This window comes from Bubalus bubalis, chromosome 16, assembly GCF_019923935.1.
Source record: "Bubalus bubalis isolate 160015118507 breed Murrah chromosome 16, NDDB_SH_1, whole genome shotgun sequence".
Lineage (NCBI taxonomy): Eukaryota > Metazoa > Chordata > Mammalia > Artiodactyla > Bovidae > Bubalus > Bubalus bubalis.
The window spans coordinates 14,409,942-14,422,500 of NC_059172.1; the positions used below are offsets into that span (position 1 = coordinate 14,409,942).

General features: G+C 39.7%; 1 protein-coding gene across 2 annotated transcripts in view; it reads left to right on the forward strand.

The window, feature by feature from the left end:
- LRRC4C (leucine rich repeat containing 4C) overlaps window positions 1-12,559 on the forward strand; it is a 195,887-nt gene that overhangs the window by 158,713 nt on the left and 24,615 nt on the right. The window contains exon 1 of one of the 2 annotated variants that reach the window (XM_044929246.2): window positions 4,949-4,986. The exons of the other annotated variant lie outside the window; for it this stretch is intronic. The gene's annotated coding sequence lies outside the window, so the exon portion shown is untranslated. Of the gene's footprint in view, window positions 1-4,948; window positions 4,987-12,559 lie in introns of those variants that run through there. 2 annotated transcript variants of the gene reach the window in all.

A 12,559-nucleotide genomic window follows, 5' to 3' on the forward strand; every position in this document is an offset into this window, starting at 1 on the left:
CCTTCTGTACCCTATCCATCTTACTGGCAACTAAAAAGCTCAATGAGGATATCCTAGTCCAATTCAGAAATTAAGAAATGCATATCTTCTGATGATAATGAATGTCCTATGAGAATAAAGTAAACCAGTAGCACTGTCTGTTATACACATAGGAGGTCTTGGAAGTCACTCTGTTGAAACCACCATCTTTGTGAATTTCCTACAGGTTGGTGAGTGCTCTAGTTAAGTATCCTTGGGGGGCCTTTGTGACTTTCTCATAGTATTATCTTAATGACAGCATCCAGAGACCCATGGAAATCCTATTTTGAGGCTTATAGTCATTTTAGAGTTTCCAGAGATAGGATCTCTTGAGGTGTCCTCTCCAGCGGCATAATTTATAAAAGTGATTTCAGCATTTTTCATCCTTTATGACTTTCCCACAAGTTCTCCATTGTTCTTGTTAGCTGCATATTTGAAAATAAAATTTTTAAAAAATCAGGCTTTGAAAAGACCTTCTCTATGTTTGCATCTGTAGACATAAATGTGGGAAAATATATAGAATGCATGGGTGCTGATGTTTTGTGTCATTTATCCTCATTTGTGAGGGGAAATGGGATAAGTCACTCATGACTGTACCAATCCTGGTCCATTCTTGATTACTGCACTCATGAAGATAAATGCCACATTTATGCAGACCACAAGTATCCTGTGTCCTTTCCGACCAGGAATTTAGATCAGTCAGAGCAGAAGGCTGTGATTTGAAAATCAAGGACACTTTAGTATGTACCATCTCTTACTCCCACACATCTTGATCTCCAAAGTGAAACGAGGATACCACTAGGAGCCAAAAAAACTTTTATGTAGGATATAGATTCACATCCATGTATATCCTTTAGGTGCTTCATTCTAAGTAAGAGTTATTTCCTGTGCGTGCCCAGAACAGTGTTTTGTAGTGGCCATGTACTAGTTAATAGAAGATGGTCTTGATTTTCCCATGCTTACAGATGGTATAATGAAGAGAATACTGTGGGGGAAAAAATGATGAGCAAATCGTTAATTCTCTCCATGGGAAAGTCAAATAACAAAGGAGGACGTCACAATAGAACTATGAGAAGTCATAGTATTTGAGCAGTGATGTTAAGAGAAAATAGCATGAATACCTTGATGTACCAATGTCTGTACCATTGGATTTAGGGTTATGGCAGAGCAAGTGGTTGACTTTTCTGCTCTATGTTTGTGGACCTGATACAGATAATCAGTAGACATGACCTCTTTATATCTCAGTACTGAATGTGCTTATTCTGGTTTTATTTTAATTACCCATTCACAAATTGAATGTTTTAAGCTAGAAGACTTTCCACCAAAATCAAAGTATTGGCTCTTTTTTGGTACATAAACGTTTTTACAATGAGAAGTAAACTGAAGAGGATTTCCATACATTTCAGAAATTTGATTGGGAAACTGAGTATTTCCAAAATCATTGTTCATCTTTGGGAACTATCAATATTAGCTTGGACTATATGAAATTGTTGATGTCAACAGGTTTTGATTACGAAATAGCAACTTTTTGAGGTTTGCTCTAATTGTACTGATTAATTAAGTGATTTAGATTCAGGATGTACTTTCACCACTGTTTTTTTCTGTATATAACCAACTAAGCTGTTTCATCCACTTATTTAGGAAATGCTTACTGAATGCACACTATGTGGCTGTAACTGGGCTGTGCATGCACATAAAATGGGATATAGTGCCTGTCACATTAGGACACATAGTCTAATGATGCAGAAAGACAAGTAAGTGCAATGTGGATGACTAACACGAAAGCTGATAATTGCTCAATAAATGTTCTTTTCATTTTCCTCATATGGAAGTAATAGTGAAATCTGTTCAAAGAACAAAAAAAGCAGTTTCCTATGAATTTTGAGAATGTTGGAAGAACTCACAGCATAAGTAGCTTCTTCCCTCCCTTAATATAGTCATGTTAAAAACATATATTGGGCAGAGCACTAGTCTAGGGCTCCAAAGATTTAACTTCCTATATCAATAGCTATTATATGTTAGCTTTTTAAACTTGATAAGATTATTTAACTTCCTTAAATGTTAACATCTCATCTGAAAAATGAAAAACAAAGTATAATCACTTCTGCGTACTTTCCATAATTATGAAGGTCTGATATGATAATGTATGTGAGAAGATGTTCTAATCTGTGATGAATAATAGAAACAAAAGTTACCATTCTCATAACCATCTTTCTTATTTCCAATCTCGTTTCCATGGTGATATGTAAAAAGTCAATGGTTTACCATCTTGATTTATATTTTCCATGTTCAGGCATGATCACATATTTAGGGATGTGCACCACATTCAACACCAGATCATCATTTCATAAAAGTGGGTAAATTTTTAGCCACTCTCCAAGTGTTTAGAGGTAGCACTAATGATAAAGAAGCTGTCTGCCAATGCAGGTGACATAAGAGATGTAGGTTCGATCCCTGGGTCGGAAAGATCCCCTGGAGGAGGGCATGGCAACCCACTCCAGTATTCTTGCCTGGGAAATCCCATGGACAGAATAGCCAGGGAGTGGGCTACAGCCCATGGGGATCACAAAGCATGAGGCACGACCTAACAACAACGACAATAGCAAAACAAGGAAGCTGTGTGTCCAGAGTGAAATGAGTAGGGTGATAGTGGTAGCAAGATAGGATTAAAGAAGGAGAGATGCAGAAGAAAACTCTAAATGGCCCCCTAGGCCACTGGAAGCCCTGTATATTGAGTGACATCAGAAGCCATTGAGCACTAAGCAGAAGATCAAATGTGATCTGACTTTCATTTTGATAGGATCCCTCTACAATGTGGAGAAAAGACTCAAGAGGGGCAAGAACAGAAGCAAAGATACCAAATATTGAAATAGGTTGTTGAAATCATCCAATTATAATGGACTAATATGTAGCAGTGGATGTGAGAAGTGCCAAGACTCTTGATAACCAGAATTTCCATTGTATAGGCAATAGGCTGTAAAGGTAATAAGATATAGAAATAATAGGATGCAAAATTGGGGATGAGACCAAAAAATAAAGTATCAAGGGGACTTTGTCCTGAGCTCTTACAAGGATTGTCCCTGGAACCATTGTTTGGCACTCGGTAAGAGGTTAATTTTTTTTTTTTTTTTTGGAAGGCATGAGTGAATGGAGTTGCTGTTAGAAAAGTCTTTGTTAGGGATAGGGGTTGAATTGGAATCAAGAGTTTTATTTTTTGACAGGTTGACTTTTGGTACCTTCAAGTGGAAGTCTTGCATTAGCAGTTATAGACATATACTACAAGTCTACATTGCCAGCTGGAGATAAATGTTTGGCAGTGTTCAGTTTGTAGATGATTTCTAAACTCACTGTAGGATTCACTTAGAGAATCATTTAGACAAAGGAGAGGCTCACTAACAGAGCCCTGGTACACTCCAACATTTAGAAGCCCCAGATCTAGCGATGGAATTTGAGCAGAGTAAACAGAGAGGTAGGGGAGAGAGAGAGCAGTTCCCTAGAAGTCAAGTGCAGAGAGTGTTTCAGGAAGGACAGAAAAGTCACTTATGTCAAATGTTGCTAATTTTCACCTAGCTGAAAACTAACAATCAGCCACTGGATTTAGTAATAAACACAGCTTTGACTCCCAACTCTTTGTTGCCCTCTCTACACATACTCACTCCTAACCCACTGCCTTACCCTCACATTGTTATAAATACCAGGCATGTTACCTTCTAACTCAAATTTCATATTTCTTACTGAAGTATTGTTAATGGTTCCTGAAACCATGGGATTTAGGGAAACTTCCTGTAAGTCTGAGTTACGTGTTTTTCAAAACCAATGATATAAAATCCACATAGCATCTCTGAAATAAATGTTAAACATATTCAATTTTACTTATACAGTAATAATACTATTTGAGAAGTTTGAGAAGCTCTTTTACTTACATTATCTGTTCCAAACAAAACTCTCAAACATAGCAAAATGCGCAGCTTTGAAGCTTACACCATCAGACCAAACAGCTGCTAATGCCTCCTTGTTGGAATCAACCACAAACCCAGTCTTCCCTCCTCTTTATTCCTTGATGATTTTAACATCTGCCTCCCTGATGCTCTCTTCAGCCCTCCTCCTGATATAATTCGTGGTGATTTCAATATTCGTGTCAGTCCCTTGATCTTGATTGCTAATTTCATGGATTTCTTCCATCTGCATTTTCTAGTTGTTTCCGGTTTGTACCAACTGTATGGTGAAGTTTGGGCTAGAAAGATTTGTAATTTGTTGGCATTAGAAATCATTTAATTTACTTCACTATACTTTGCGAAATGCCAGCTCTATTCCTTTGTATTTCTTTGCTCCAAGTATTGTGTGACCCTCTATCTTTGATTCTAATTTTTGATTTACCATTGTCACAGGAGTGTTGGGAAGGGAATAGTGGTAGATGAGGGATGCACAGGAGGAAGAAATGTTAGTATCTCTCTTGCTTGGGGATGTAGAAAATATCCCAGTTAGGGTTTGCAGCAGTTGCCTATGTCAAACTCTTAACAGCCCATTTGATTTAATATTTCAGAGTATCTCTTTAACTATTTCCTATCCATCTTCAAAAGACATGATCTCAGTTGATCTGAAGAGGTGGTTCTGAACAGGATGGAGGATCAGAGAGAAAATGTGACTTGCTTCAGGTTATACATCTAATAAGTCAGAACCAAGTATAGACAACAGATCTTCCAACTCTAAATGTGTTTTTTTATTGGCATTAAACAATGCATTGTTCAAAATGGCCAGTGGTTAAAATAGCGGCCTTGGCTTTTTGCCCAGAAGAAAGTAAAAATACAGTGGCAATTTAATAAATATTGTCACCAGTGTTGTCTGTGGTGATGGGGGGAACAGCAGATCGAGAAATGTGCTGAATTATTCTAATGGATGCTTTTTCCCCTTCTTAGATTGGCAAACATACTGCCTGTTTACAGCACGGAGACCACAATGAAGAGCTAGGTGGGTGATGATTCATGCTAAATCTTTGCCACAATATGCTGAACGCTACAGCAGCAGCTGATGTGAAGTGGCTCATTATACACTGTCAAATCCAATAACAGCCAAAGACTGGCTTTGCTGCAGCACGAGCAACTTGTGGGAAGCCTAGCTACTGCAAACCACTACTGAATTGCAAAAAAAAAAAAAAAAAGAAAAAAACAACAGGCTTCAAGAGAGTGGAAGAGACAGAGTCACTGGTTCATATTTGCAAATTTCTCTTTGTCACTTTAGAAATGGCCTTCATGGTCCCAGCTTGATGCCAGAGATGGCTCTCCTTGGGATTCCTTTCTCTTGTGACCACCTCTCCCTTCAGTTATATTTTATGGGCTAAAGATGATCTCAGGGCCACTGCGCATAGACAGAGCTGGAAATGTGGTTCTCTTCTGGAAATATTCCTGAAGCTCCCCCTCCCCTCTCCACCCTCCACCACCCAGTGGTGCCATTCACATAAACACATTTACCTTCTACTGCCCCACGGCATCTGTGGATGGTATTTCTACCTAATAGAGAAAGAAGATCAGGAGGCAGGAGGCAGAAATACTGCCTCCTTGCTTTAAGACTTAGGATCATGTGTATTTTTGTCTTCATTATACTGTGATCTCCTATAAAGCAGGATCCTGGGTTTATTTATCTACTTAGTCTAATGTCTATGAGCCATAGTTGACCCTCTACAAATATTTATCAACAAAATTAATGTTGTTGATAAATATAAATACAATAAAATCCATAATGAAGCTTGAGTTTAATCTTCTTGCCTCCCTTGTTCCAGCCACAGGGCCTGACACATAGTAGGTAGACATCAGGTACTTGTTTACTGAAGGAACAAAGATATGAATGAGTCCATCACTCATATGGTTCCCTGCTGCCAAATTAAAGTCTCAGCAAACCTCTTTCAACCATCAGAGACAGAAAAGTCATGGCTTCCAGTCATTCTTTGCCAGACCACCAGGAATAATGCCCTCAAAGTGGTTGTTTATTTTGGAAAGCAGAAACTAATCTGAAGCTATTTTCTTTATTTTTATATTCAAATGCCTGTAAAACAGAAAAACACCAGAGACCTATTCATTGCTCACAAATGATCTATGGGGTAATAATGTGCTTGCTCTTCCAGCTGTGCTGCACTTTGGTGCCATCCTGACTTTAATTGAAAATATGCTGTGACCTTGGTTTTGTTTGCTGGATATGGGGGAGGGGGTAATTGGCATGAAGCCTCCAAAGAACTCCCTCTTAACGAATGTCATTTGGCTAATTTGGGGTTCGCCTGCAGGAAATAACGTGTGAAGTCCTAGAAAAACAAGGTGCATTTAATTTGCATGCAACTCATGTGAAGCTAATGATTAAAAAAAAAAAACACAACTTTTTTATTTAGCCATACTTATTCATTGAATTCTAAATACTGTGAGGATGATAATGATATTGTGTCTTACAGTTTCATGTTTCATCATAATTAAATAAACAGCTTATGAATCGCAGTCCAAAAAATGTCTGTGTTCCACTCTTAACTTAAGAGGGTTTCCATAGAAACCATGGGCCGCGAATTTAACTGACATTTATTGGACTTGAGGCTATATGTAGCATTGATAGCAGAGTTTCTCTCTGCCCCTCTGTGTTTATGTCTTTCTTTTCCTTTAACCTTCACAACCATCTCTTCCCCTCTCGGTCCCCTCCCCCTCTCCACCTTCCTCCCCCCTTTCTCTTATTAGCAATGAGGAAGTAATTTGGACTCAGTTAGATTTAACAAATGCAATAATACTAAAATGAGCTCTGATACTTAAGTGTAATTGTGTTATTAGCTGGAAATGTTTTTCTTCAAAAACAAAAGAATTGAGAGTGAAGTTTACTGAAGTGGCGCATGCTTATAAGAAGAAAGCTTTAGCTGCCAGTTGAAAGTCTGCAGGCGACATATCACAGTCCACATTCATACCCCAGGGATGGTTTTTCCTTGATGTAGTTACCCCAGACTGATGTTTCTCTTCCGTCCTAATTTTCACTCTTCTAAATGGAACACATAATCATTGTGCTGATCATATTCCAAGAGAAAGGAGGAGTTTACTTAGAAAGACAAAAACATTCTATATACTGTGTAACTGTGCCAGAGAATTTACTAGGCACTTTCCTTTAGGTTGTCTTAGTTAATGCCACAAAATGTATAGCCAGGCCATGGACTGAGAGGAAAATGAAACTGGAGCAGGTGGTTGAAATTCAGGCTTCATCACAGTCTGGATCTAAACCTTGCATATAGCGCTTCAATACTCTGTCTCAGAAACAGACTCACAGACTTGGAGAATGAACTCATGATTATCAGTGGGGAAGGATGGGAAGGAGGGATTGTTAGGAAGTTTGGGATTGGTGTGTACACATGCATTTAAAATGGATAACAAATAAGAACCTACTGTATAGCACAGGGAACTCTCTTCAGTATTATGTGGCAGCCTGGATGTGAGGGGAGTTTGGAGGAGAATGGACACATGTATGTGTGTGGCTGAGTCCCTTTGCTGTTCACTTGAAACTATCACAAAATTGCTAATTGATTGTTTGTTTGTTAGTTGCTCAGTTGCCTCCAACTCTATGACCCCATAGACTGTAGCCCGCCAGGCTCCTCTGTGCATGGAATTCTCCAGGAAAGAATACTCTAGTGGATAGTCATTCCCTTCTCCAGGGGATCTTTCTGACCAGGGATTGAACCCACCCAGGCCTCCTGCATTGCAGGTAGATTCTTTATGGTCTGAGCCGTCAGGGAAGCCTTACTCCAATATACAGTAAAAAGTTTAAAATAAAATAGATAAATAAATATTCTGTCTCAGTTTCTCAAAGACAGAATGAATATGAGCATTTTTAAGAAATGGGGTTTTATTAGGATGAGACATGCTAATACAGATAGTATACCTTAGTAGGTCCTTGTCTTCATCGCTTTATAAATGAGGAAAATGAGCAGCCAAAAAAGTGAGTCAGGTATCCAAAAGTTTCACAGCTAGTAGAAAGTGGATTCGTCCATTGCAGTGATGAAAAGGAGTGGACTTAGACCTAAAGTCAGTTACTAATTGTGCAATTTGGGGTAAGTGACAAAGCTCTAGAGTATCCATTTCATGCAGTTTTTATGAGGATTAAATAAAACTGTGCATGTAAAGTACACAGAGAGTCAGCCATATAGAAATCTATGGGCTATGCTTTTTACTTTTTCTCTCCCTCCCAACTTTCTGATTTGTTTTGTTTGTATGGACACAAAGTGAAAAAACAATCAGCCTCCTAACACTGTGTAATACATCTAGTTTTAAATTATTTCATAATTCATAAACTATCTCAAGCTATGCTGATAACAATGAGAAAGGCAAGGCTGATAAGATCGCATCCATTTTATAGGTTGGGAGAAGTGAAATTTAGAGTTGTTATTGACAAGGTTTCCATATAGTGAATGAGGAAATGGAGTTTGGACTTTGTTCCCTAGGATTTCTTTTTATAATTAAAACTCTCAAAGTCTATTATTCTTAATTTGGGTCCCATGTTCATGAAGTCCCATGTTCTAACTTACCTATCTAATCAATGGGCTTCCCAGGTGGCTCAATGGTAAAAAATTCGCCTTCAATGCAGGAGATGCAAGAGACTCAGGTTCAATCCCAGGGTTGGGAAGATCCCCTGGAGAAGGAAATGACAACTCATTCCAGTATTCTTGACTGGAAAATTCCATGGACAGAGGAGCCTGGTAGTCTATAGTTCCTGGGATTGCAAAAGAGTAGGACATGACTGAACACACACACACACACACATCTAATCAGTGTTGAGAGAGAGAATGTTTTAGCAGAAAAGAAGAAAGGAAGGTGAGGAGGTGGTAACTGCAAAGTCTGTCTCTTGCAGACTGTCTTTAGGTCATTCTCCCAGGATCCAAAGGGGGATGCAGAAATATAATCTTCAATTCCTGGTATTAATGAGGCATTGATTTTGTAGGGCAATGCATCTTAATATTGCTGGTTTAAAAAGGGCAGGGGGAGAAAAAAATGCTAAAGAAGCCAGGTATCAATCAGAGATGTGGGTAGGTACCTAGTGAGTTCAGAAAAGAGTATACAGCTAGGACAAGAGAGTGATGGGACAGGGTTTCTGGAGAGAGTGATTGTTCCTCCTCCTACTCTTCACATAGGCCCACATGCACACATGCATATTCAAGACTAAACAGAACAAATATTTCTTTGAAATATAACCATTGTATGGCTCCAGAGAGCTCCTGCTGCTGCTGCTGCTGCTAAGTCGCTTCAGTCGAGTCCGACTCTGTGTGACCCCATAGACGGCAGCCCACCAGGCTCCCCGGTCCCTGGGATTCTCCAGGCAAGGACACTGTAGTAGGTTGCCATTTCCTTCTCCAATGCATGAAAGCGAAAAGTGAAAGTGAAGTCGCTCAGTCGTGTCTGACTCCTAGCGACCCCATGGACTGCAGCCTACCAGTCTCCTCCGTCCATGGGATTTTCCAGGCAAGAGTACTGGAGTGGGTTGCCATTGCCTTCTCCTAGCAGGAGGTAAAAATGTTAGCTCTGCCATTTTTATTCGTTCTGTGCTTCTGCTTGCCTTATGACCAGAATATTCATTCTGTGTTGTCTATAGAAGAATTTCTTTAAGCTCCTTTCTCCAATTTGTGTTAGTTTAGTTAAAACTAAATAAAATAATTCCCAAAGTCACTTAGCTAGACGCATGGAGATAGCAGTCCATCACGATGTACTAAAACCACAGGGACACAGAATGACACTATAGAAACCTCCTCCGAGTTGTGGAACTCCCTCTCCTGCTCAGGATTCCTCACAAAAGTTACATGACACATGGTACTATTGCCAAATTAGTGGAACTTAATCTCTTTCTTCTTTCTTACGTGACAGTGAATGATAAATAGAAAGTTTAATATTTTTTTCTTTTATGCCCTCATAGATCATCCTGTTAGTTTTGGGGTGGAGGAAAATGTGTAAGAAAAGGAATTCCTCCATGTGCTCTAGAGCAGGATTAACAAACTTTCTATGGAGGGTCAGAGAGTAAGTGTTTTGAAGCTGTACAGGTTTTTTTTGCAAGCCATAGTTTAGCACAACTACACAATTTGGCACATTAATAGGAAAGCAGCCATAGGAAATTCAGATATGAATGGGTGTGGCAGTGTTCCAATAAAACTATTGACAAAAACAAGTAGTGGGCCAAATTTTGCCTGTGGATAGTACTGCTGATCTTGGAGATTTTTGTTTTTTGGTGTTTTTTTTTTTTTTTTTTTGCCTACATATCCATCCATCTTGTGTTTCTGTTCACGTGGCAACTACAGCTTAAAAGACAAAACTGGGAAGTGTGTGGTTACAACCATATCATAATTACCCTCATTTTGTGGGTTTTACTCTTTGTTATACTTATTTTTCGGAGAAGGCGATGGCACCCCACTCCAGTACTCTTGCCTGGAAAATCCCATGGACGGAGAAGCCTGGTAGGCTGCAGTCCACGGAGTCGCAAAGAGCCGGACACGACTGAGCGACTTCACTTTCACTTTTCACGTTCATGCATTGGAGAGGGAAATGGTAACCCACTCCAGTGTTCTTGCCTGGAGAATCCCAGGGACGGAGGAGCCTGGTGGGCTGCCGTCTATGGGGTTGCACAGGGTCAGACAGGACTCAAGAGACTTGGCAGAAGCCGCAGCAGCATACTTACTTTTGAATAAAGTTATCCTTTCAGTATTCCTGCGGCATAGGAAGGCATAGATAGCCCGTCTTCACTTGTTAGAAGGGCACAGACAATCTAAGTGGCTTGCATTAGAGGTGTCGCCCCACAGCTATAATATCTGTATCGGGATATGACTGTCCCATTGTGGGTTTTCAATTGGATTATTCTCTCTACAGTGCATTCTTTAGGGAATAAAGATTGTGGGAGAGATAACCAAAAAGTAATTTTCACTATCTAAATCATGAAGAAAGTAGCTAACTAATGGCTTGAATAAGGACATGCATAGACTTCTCTACTTTCTTACACCATTAAGATACCATAGGATATCCAGTTCTTTCTTGCTTGTATATTCCTGAGTTTTTTCCATGATATATTTTTGGAAATAATTCATTGTAGGCAAATGAATAATAGGGAGTTCTGGCTTTGCTTGGTACTGTGTTAACTGAAGCTTGTGCATCCTGGAACTGAGTCCTCATTTTGCAAAGTTCCATGGTAACTGAGAGCAAATCTGTTATAAAAGAACTGTGTAAAAAAAAAGGGGACTTGTTTTCAATAATGCATGACCTCTGGTTAACACAGCAGGCAGGGAACAAAATGAGGACTGCCTTGAGTAAATAAATAAGAATCTTATTTTCAAATGCCTGCATTTGTCATATAATTCCCTCTTTTGTGGTCATTAAGGGAAAACAAAGAAATCACAGATGACAGTCACTTCCAGTGTCTGACATGTCATCACCCAGGTTTCCTCATTATGCAATGTGAACAGTGTTGAGGTTACATGAAACCAGTTCCAGGTTCAATTAGGAGGCCATCCCTGCTATCTGTATTCTGATTAAACAACACTGCCTGGAAATCACAGAAAGAGTCTACTCTGTTTCCTCCCCTTGCTCACATCTCATAACCAGACTCAATTAAAGACTTTCCTTATCATGTTTTTCTGGGTCATTTGGGTGAATTTATAAAACTCTTGTCATGCTGAAAACTGGAAGGGGATGGCCCTGAGATCTTCAATAGGAGCCAGGACCAAATGTATAGGACTTGTTTTAATGTTTTCAGTTCAGTTCAGTTCAGTTGATCAGTCGTGTCCGACTCTTTGCGACCCCATGAACCGAAGCAGGCCAGGCCTCCCTGTCCATCACCGACTCCCGGAGTTCACCCAAACTCATGTCCATCAAGTTGGTGATGCCATCCAACCATCTCATCCTCTGTCGTCCCCTTCTCTTCCTGCCCTCAATCTTTCCCAGCATCAGGGTCTTTTCAAATGAGTCAGCTCTTTGCATCAGGTGGCAAAAGTATTGGAGCTTCAGCTTCAACATCAGTTCTTCCAATGAACACCCAGGACTGATCTCCTTTAGGATGGACTGATTGGATCTCCTTGCAATCCAAGGGACTCTCAAGAGTCTTCTCCAATGCCACAGTTCAGAAGCATCAATTCTTCAGTGCTCAGCTTCCTTTATAGTCCAAATCTCACATCCACTCATGACAACTGAAAAAACCATAGCCTTGACTAGATGGACATTTGTTGACAAGGTAATGTCTCTGCTTTTTAATATGCTATCCAGGTTGGTCATAACTTTCCTTCCAAGGAGTAAGTGTCTTTTAATTTCATGGCTGCAGTCACCATCTGCAGTGATTTTGGAGCCCAGAAAAATGAAGTCAGCCACTGTTTGCACTGTTTCCCCATCTATTTCCCATGAAGTGATGGGACCGGATGACAGGATCTTAGTTTTCTCAATGTTGACCTTTGAGCCAACTTTTTCAGTCTCCTCTTTCACTTTCATCAAGAGGCTTTTGAGTTCCTCTTCACTTTCTGCCATAAGGGTGGTGTCATCTGCATATCTGAGGTTATTGATATTTC